This window comes from Panulirus ornatus, chromosome 33 (assembly GCF_036320965.1).
Source record: "Panulirus ornatus isolate Po-2019 chromosome 33, ASM3632096v1, whole genome shotgun sequence".
Taxonomy (NCBI): Eukaryota; Metazoa; Arthropoda; class Malacostraca; order Decapoda; family Palinuridae; genus Panulirus; species Panulirus ornatus.
Window position 1 is genome coordinate 16582838 of NC_092256.1, and position 6551 is coordinate 16589388.

The window sequence follows — 6551 nt, forward strand, 5'->3', positions numbered from 1 at the left end:
CAAGGGATGGGGCAGCACGGGTGTAGACCTCTCTCCCTGTACAAGACAAATAGGTGATTACAAGGTAGAATCTAAACAGGTAATTTATAAGGGAGAATCCATTCAAGGGGTTGTCATAAGTACATTTGTCAAAACGAATTTTTCTCTAGAGATCTTCTCTTCTTTCAGGTGTTTTTCTTCTCTCTCTCTCTCTCTTTTTGATCAGGTGATGAAACAGATGACTGGAGCAGAAGAATACCGCAGGATTGTACGAGACACCTACGAATGACGTCATTCACTAGTAAGGTATGTGACGTGTTACTGCTCGACGTGACGTTTGTTACGACATTTTCTGTATGGAAAATGAGGGAAATGGTCGTCTGTATGTGTTGCTGAAGTTTTGCATTACCTCTGTCTATCTGCTTCTCTCTCTCTCTCTCTCTCTCTCTCTCTCTCTCTCTCTCTCTCTCTCTCTCTCTCTCTCTCTCTCTCTCTCTCTCTCTTATTCTTCATCTTTTTATGTCTCTATCTGTCTGTCTATCTATCTATCTGTCTGTCTATGTATATACCTACCTATTTGTGTATGGCTAGTCATATGTCTAGTTATTTCTACTGAGCAACGTGCATATCGATTCCTCTCTCTCTCTCTCTCTCTCTCTCTCTCTCTCTCTCTCTCTCTCTCTCTCTCTCTCTCTCTCTCTCTCTCTCTCTCTCTGTATGACTCTATTTCTATGCCTTTATCTAGTCTCTCTCTCTCTCTCTCTCTCTCTCTCTCTCTCTCTCTCTCTCTCTCTCTCTCTCTCTCTCTCTCTCTCTCTCTCTCTCTCTCTGTCTTTCTAAATACCTAACTCTATATGTCTCAGAACACTGACTTCATGATCAGTCAGAATCAGCTTAATTAAAGTAGATATAAAGTAAACATACGAAAGTAAAAGTTATGAGACTTTAGGTGTAAGTTTACACGAGTTCAGGCGGGATGATCATGCTCAACAGAAAACGCTTCCTATGGCTAACTCCTTCAGTTTGTTCAATCGATTAAGAACATCACTTGAACACTCGGCGACCCGTACAACCCTGTTTCTTTTTTTTTTTTTTATTCGTCGCTTCTTGAAGCTTAGTCTTAGCTGTGGAGCCAAAGGCTTACCCTCAAGTGGGCAGGGTTGAGTCTACACACCTCTGTCGACAGTCACGTGAGGGGTGAGGTGAGGTGAGGTAGGAGGGGAGGGAAACCATTTGATTTTCCAACCCTGGTGAACGTTCAGTTGATCTACCGCGCTCTTTTGAAATGCCATTAGAGCTATTTGAGGTTGGTCTTACCTCTCACCCACCTTCTCTCTCTCTCTCTCTCTCTCTCTCTCTCTCTCTCTCTCTCTCTCTCTCTCTCTCTCTCTCTCTCTCTCTCTCTCTCTTCGCTCTCATGGAGGTTAGAGGAGAGAGAAAGAGGCGATGGGGTGTGGCAAAGGATTGTTTGAAGTGGACGAGATGATTAAAATGCGTTCACGTATAAGTCTTTTGACACCTGTGGTGAGATTTTCTGGAAGCGGGGTTTTCGGCGTCTTATTTATGTACGTATATCCCCACCACCCACCACCACCCGGCAGACTGTAGGGGTAGGGGAGGGGGGGAGGGTTGTGTGTTTGTGTTTATATTGTATCTTTTTCGTGGGTTTTTATGAAAAGAGACTCGCTAAGCTAAACTAAACATCGTTCATTGTGTAGTTCGATGGATGGATGGGGGGGATGAGGGAAGGTCCCTCCCCTGAGTGCTTTGAGGCTTCCAGGAAACCAAAGGATGTTCCGTGTTTGTACTTTTACGTTGTCCAGATCTCGGATTTGTCTGTGGTTCGTACCATCGTTGTCTTCAAGTCTCTGCCATACTTTCTGGTCTGCTTCGCTCACGTATGAACCGACTGGTTTAATTCATCTTGGATCGTTCGCGCTGTTTTATGGTGTTTTCAGCGACGGGTATTCTTTCATTTGCGACGAATCGTAGGGCCTTATTTTGCATCCTTCGTGACTTCAGCATGCGTGAGTCGGGAGGCGAAGAACAGTGGTATACGTGAGTAGGTTAGGGGAGGTGTTATCATGGTCTTAGGCGGGTGTAGTGTCTGGTCTTAGGCGGGTGTAGTGTCTGGTCTTCTGAAAGGTGTCAGAATCTGTATAGACGGGTCTGGGTCGCTTAGGTGGATCCCTTGTTGATATGATCTGTTATCATATCCCTTGATGTTAGCGTGTTGCACAGGGTTCCGCACCTCTCTCGTGTGTGTTATATCTTGCTTCCGTCTGAGGTTATGTTGGTTGGGTTTTAGCGCCACTATAGTAAAGTTGTTTAGCGTTTATATTCTTATGTGTCAGACCTTTTTCAAATTTATTTAGTCTGGTTACGTGTGGGTGTGGTGAACGAATGTGGCTACTGTGTGTGTGTGTGTGTGTGTGTTAGGAGGAGAGGGTTTTACACTCGCGTTGCCCCCGATTCTTAACCTTGTGTATATGTACTGTGTCTTCCTTCCATTGTGTACACACACACACACACACACACACACACACACACACACACACACACTCACGCTCACACGGCCTCCTTGGCTCAGTGGTGAGAGCACTGGTCTCGTAAACCAGGGGTCGTGAGTTCGAATCTCACAGGGGGCATGTTTTAAGTAGCATGTGGCAGGCAACTACAGATCATGGACGTACTACCCCCCCACACACCAGGATGTAGGTACGGCTGGTCAAGTAAGGTGACGTGAATTAGCACTGCGGTTGGCTGTTAAGTCCCCTCCCCTCCTCCTCCTTCTCCTCCTCCTCCTCCTCCTCCTCCTCCTTCTCCTCCTCCTCCTCCTCCTCCTCCTCCTCCTCCTCCTCCTCCTCCTCCTCCTCCTCCTCCTCCTCCTCCTCCCCCCCCGGCCTAGCTTGCTGTCTTTTGTTGTTGCGTCGCAGATGCGTGCGTTGCTGGCACCCACTCCACACACACACACACACACACACACACACACACACACACACACACACACACACACACACACACACACACTGTACACGTTTACTAAGCAGCATGTTTCAAGAAATCAACATTTTTCCCCCAGTGAAATCTATTCTGGTGTTTTAAGTATATATATATATATATATATATATATATATATATATATATATATATATATATATATATATATATATATATATATATATAAACTCTAGAAATATACAAGAATTGCTTCCAATGTTATCCAGCCATTATCGTTTTTCATGACAAAGAATGCTGAAACTGACTCAAATTAAGATACATTAAACTATTCACACAAGCATTGTGACATAAACCACTTCGCTTCGTGAAAGAAAAGCATCTGTTTATGAACATTTACATATTTCTTTTAATAATAAACAGAAAACCGTTTAAACCCGTCGTCATTTCCGGATGTTTCTGGTATTTCTAACGTCAGAATCTCTTTTCAGTATTACTATTTCCAGAACTCACCAAATCGACGCGGTCGTTCGGATATTTGAGGTAATAATGCTAATCATAACGTCAAAATGATTCAGCAACGTATTACGTTAAGCAGTGTTCATGCTGTGTGTGTGTGTGTGTGTGTGTGTGTGTGCGTGTGTGTGCGTGGATGCAGCCTTGGAGAGAGAGAGAGAGAGAGAGAGAGAGAGAGAGAGAGAGAGAGAGAGAGAGAGAGCTCCTGTAAGAGGCTGTAATCATCGGGGAAGATGATGGAGGAGGCAGGTCCTGGTATGTGGTGGGAGGAAAACTAAAGCCTTCAGAGCAGCGAGAATTCAACCATTTTACTTTTGTTTCTCCACAGATTTAGGAAATTAGATTAATACTGGGAGATTTAGGTTAATATTACGTTCATTTTAGTCGATTATCTCTAATAAATGATCAATTCTGTTGTCATCTGGCCTTCTCATCCACTGTCCTTCGAGGGATGATAGTGTGTTAGACAAATGGGTCTTCAGCTGTCTGGCTATCCCATGTACTCCCATGTGTTACTCTTCAGCTGATAACCTCGTCATTGGTCATCGGGTCAGCTGCCTTCTGGCTCTCCTCTATATCGTCCTCGAGCAGGTATTCTTTCCTATATAGACCTTCAGGTCTTCCGTTGTCTGTCTTTCCCATGTACTCCCACACACTGTCCTGTAGCAGGCAGCTTCGTCATAGACCATCGGGTCTTCTGTTATCTGGATTTCCCACGTACCGTCCTCTTGTAAATATCTTCGTCATAGACCATCCAATCTTCTGTCGTCTGGCTTTCCCATGTATTCCCATGTCGTTGAATGGAAACAGATCACCATAACATATCGTAAGCGCAAATACACTTATGAGAAGCTTTGAATATAGATTGAATAGGTACGTGAGTGAGCATGGATAAGGTATGTTTAGGAGATATGCCTTGCACCATCAACACATGTGTCTGATACAGTGACCACCTCTTCCTAATTATTCATATGTTCTAACAGTTTCTCGTCTTCACACACGAGCATGTTTGTAAGTCCTCGCGATATGCAAATTACACCTCACCGACTTAACTTCCCTGTCTGCACGTGTTTGGTTGGAGATCTGTCGATGTGAGTTGATTTCATCTGCACAATGATGCGGCGGGAGCACACGATCAAAGGAGGCGAGTTAAAAAAGATTCTCTGTTGCTGGCCTGTGTTGGTCTAGACGAATGTCTGTACTAGGCGCTTGTCTGTGCAAGGTACTAGTCTCAGTTGGTCTAGGCGATGGTCTGTGCCCCTTGCTCGTCTGTACGTGGCACTGGCCTGTAATGGTCTGAGCAAAGGCCTTCTGCGCTCGTCTAGATGCTGGTCTGTGCTTCTCTAGGTTCTCATCTGTGAGCATTGTACGGAATGCCTTCCTTCGACGTGTGGTCCAGAGGCGAGGGAATGACTGAATCTGTGTTGTGCGTCCAGAGATGAATGTTCTAATGGTCGCTTCCTCCAGGGTCCATCACACAATCATATGCACCAGAATATGTCTTAAGACGTGGAACAGGTAAAGGATTATGTGTTGAGGATGAAAATGCTCCCATGAAATCAGAGTACATAGTGTAGAGCCACTGAAATTGAATATAAATACTGAGCCAAAAGTAATTAACTGCATCACCCAAAGAAAAAAAAAAAACAAAGATTTGCTTCCTTTGTCTTTATGAAGACAGGTTCAGTGATGGAATTTACACCGACAGTGGTGTCACACACATGGTTTTCCTTAACTAATCCTCCTCAGTCTTTCTCTCTCACTTGTATTACCCCCAGCCTTCTGGCCTCCAGCAGAGCATTCGCCTCAGTGCGATATGTATCTCTCAGCCATTCGACAGCCTCGGGTGTCTCGTGCTCCGGCACCAAACGTCCATTTGGCCAAAGAGGAAACGCGCGCACAAGCAAGCTGGGTTTTTAAGCTCCCGATGGACTCCTCGATCTCAGCGAGATTAATCTCTCCTCGTCACTTTTTCTCTTTGTTCCTCCCACCTATAGTCCCTGCAGAGAGAGAGAACGCCTACACTCACAAGGACAGCAGAAAGGGCGTCTACTACACTAGCAGCTAGAGAGGGTTTTTTTTTTTTATGAGTTCGAAGAGACAGATCGTCTGGTTACATCAGTGACTTTGGCAGACATCGATCTCCCGAATGACACACACACACACACACACACACACACACACACACACACACACACACACACACACACACACACACATGAGGAGTTCGACGTGTGGCTGACGGTGTGGGCGAGGCTGGATATCGTGCTGGAGTGGCGTGATGGATCGTAATATCGCAGACAATCTGAAGTGTGTGTGTGTGTGTGTGTGTGTGTGTGTGTGTGTGTGTATGTGTATGTGTGTGTGTGTGTGTGTCATGAAGGTGTCTCTGCGTCGCGCACAGACTTTGAAAGGAGACTCTGCTAGATTTGGTAAAATAGTGAGGGAGGGGCAAAAGAAAATAAAGAATCTCATTTGATTAAACCGTTGAACTGAGGAGATGATCGATTCGACCCAGTCAGCATGGTTCATCTGTCTGTCTCGTATTGGTAGGTCTTGTACGCTTTGACTCTGCTCACAAAGTGTTTCGTAAATTCTTTTCGTCTCTCATTTCAACACTAATACCGGGATTTCATGGCAACACTAGACAGGACTTGTAATCAGAGAGACGTCTTTGTTTTACAGCTGAGTACAAACAGAATCCGAACAGAAACAGATTTGCTGGCTGATCATAATAGTGGAAGAGAACAGGAGTAGGAAGACTATCAGATTTTTGTAAAAACTTATCGTAGATTGCGTGAGGTTATGGGGAAACACGGTATTGTAGGTGTTCTAGGTACAAAGACACACGAGAGGACGACCTTTTCGTATACCGTAAGTCTGTTCATGGTCCGAAGATCCAGGGGATGAAATCATATTCCTTCTGGCGTCATGGGGGAAGAGACCATCAGTGATGTTGGCCTGTTACTAAGAAAAAAAAAGAGAGAGAGAGAGAGAGAGAGAGAGAGAGAGAGAGAGAGAGAGAGAGAGAGAGAGAGACCCACGTCGGTCATGTTGACGCCACGGGAAGGGACCCCTTTTAAGTACCTGTTGTGAAT

At 45.0% G+C, this 6551-nt stretch overlaps 1 non-coding gene across 1 annotated transcript; it reads left to right on the forward strand.

Moving 5' to 3' along the window:
- Window positions 1–2554: 2554 nt before the first annotated feature.
- Window positions 2555–2627, forward strand: TRNAT-CGU (transfer RNA threonine (anticodon CGU)). The gene has a single exon. It is a non-coding gene; the product is annotated as a tRNA-Thr (tRNA).
- The last annotated feature ends 3924 nt before the right edge of the window (window positions 2628–6551 follow it).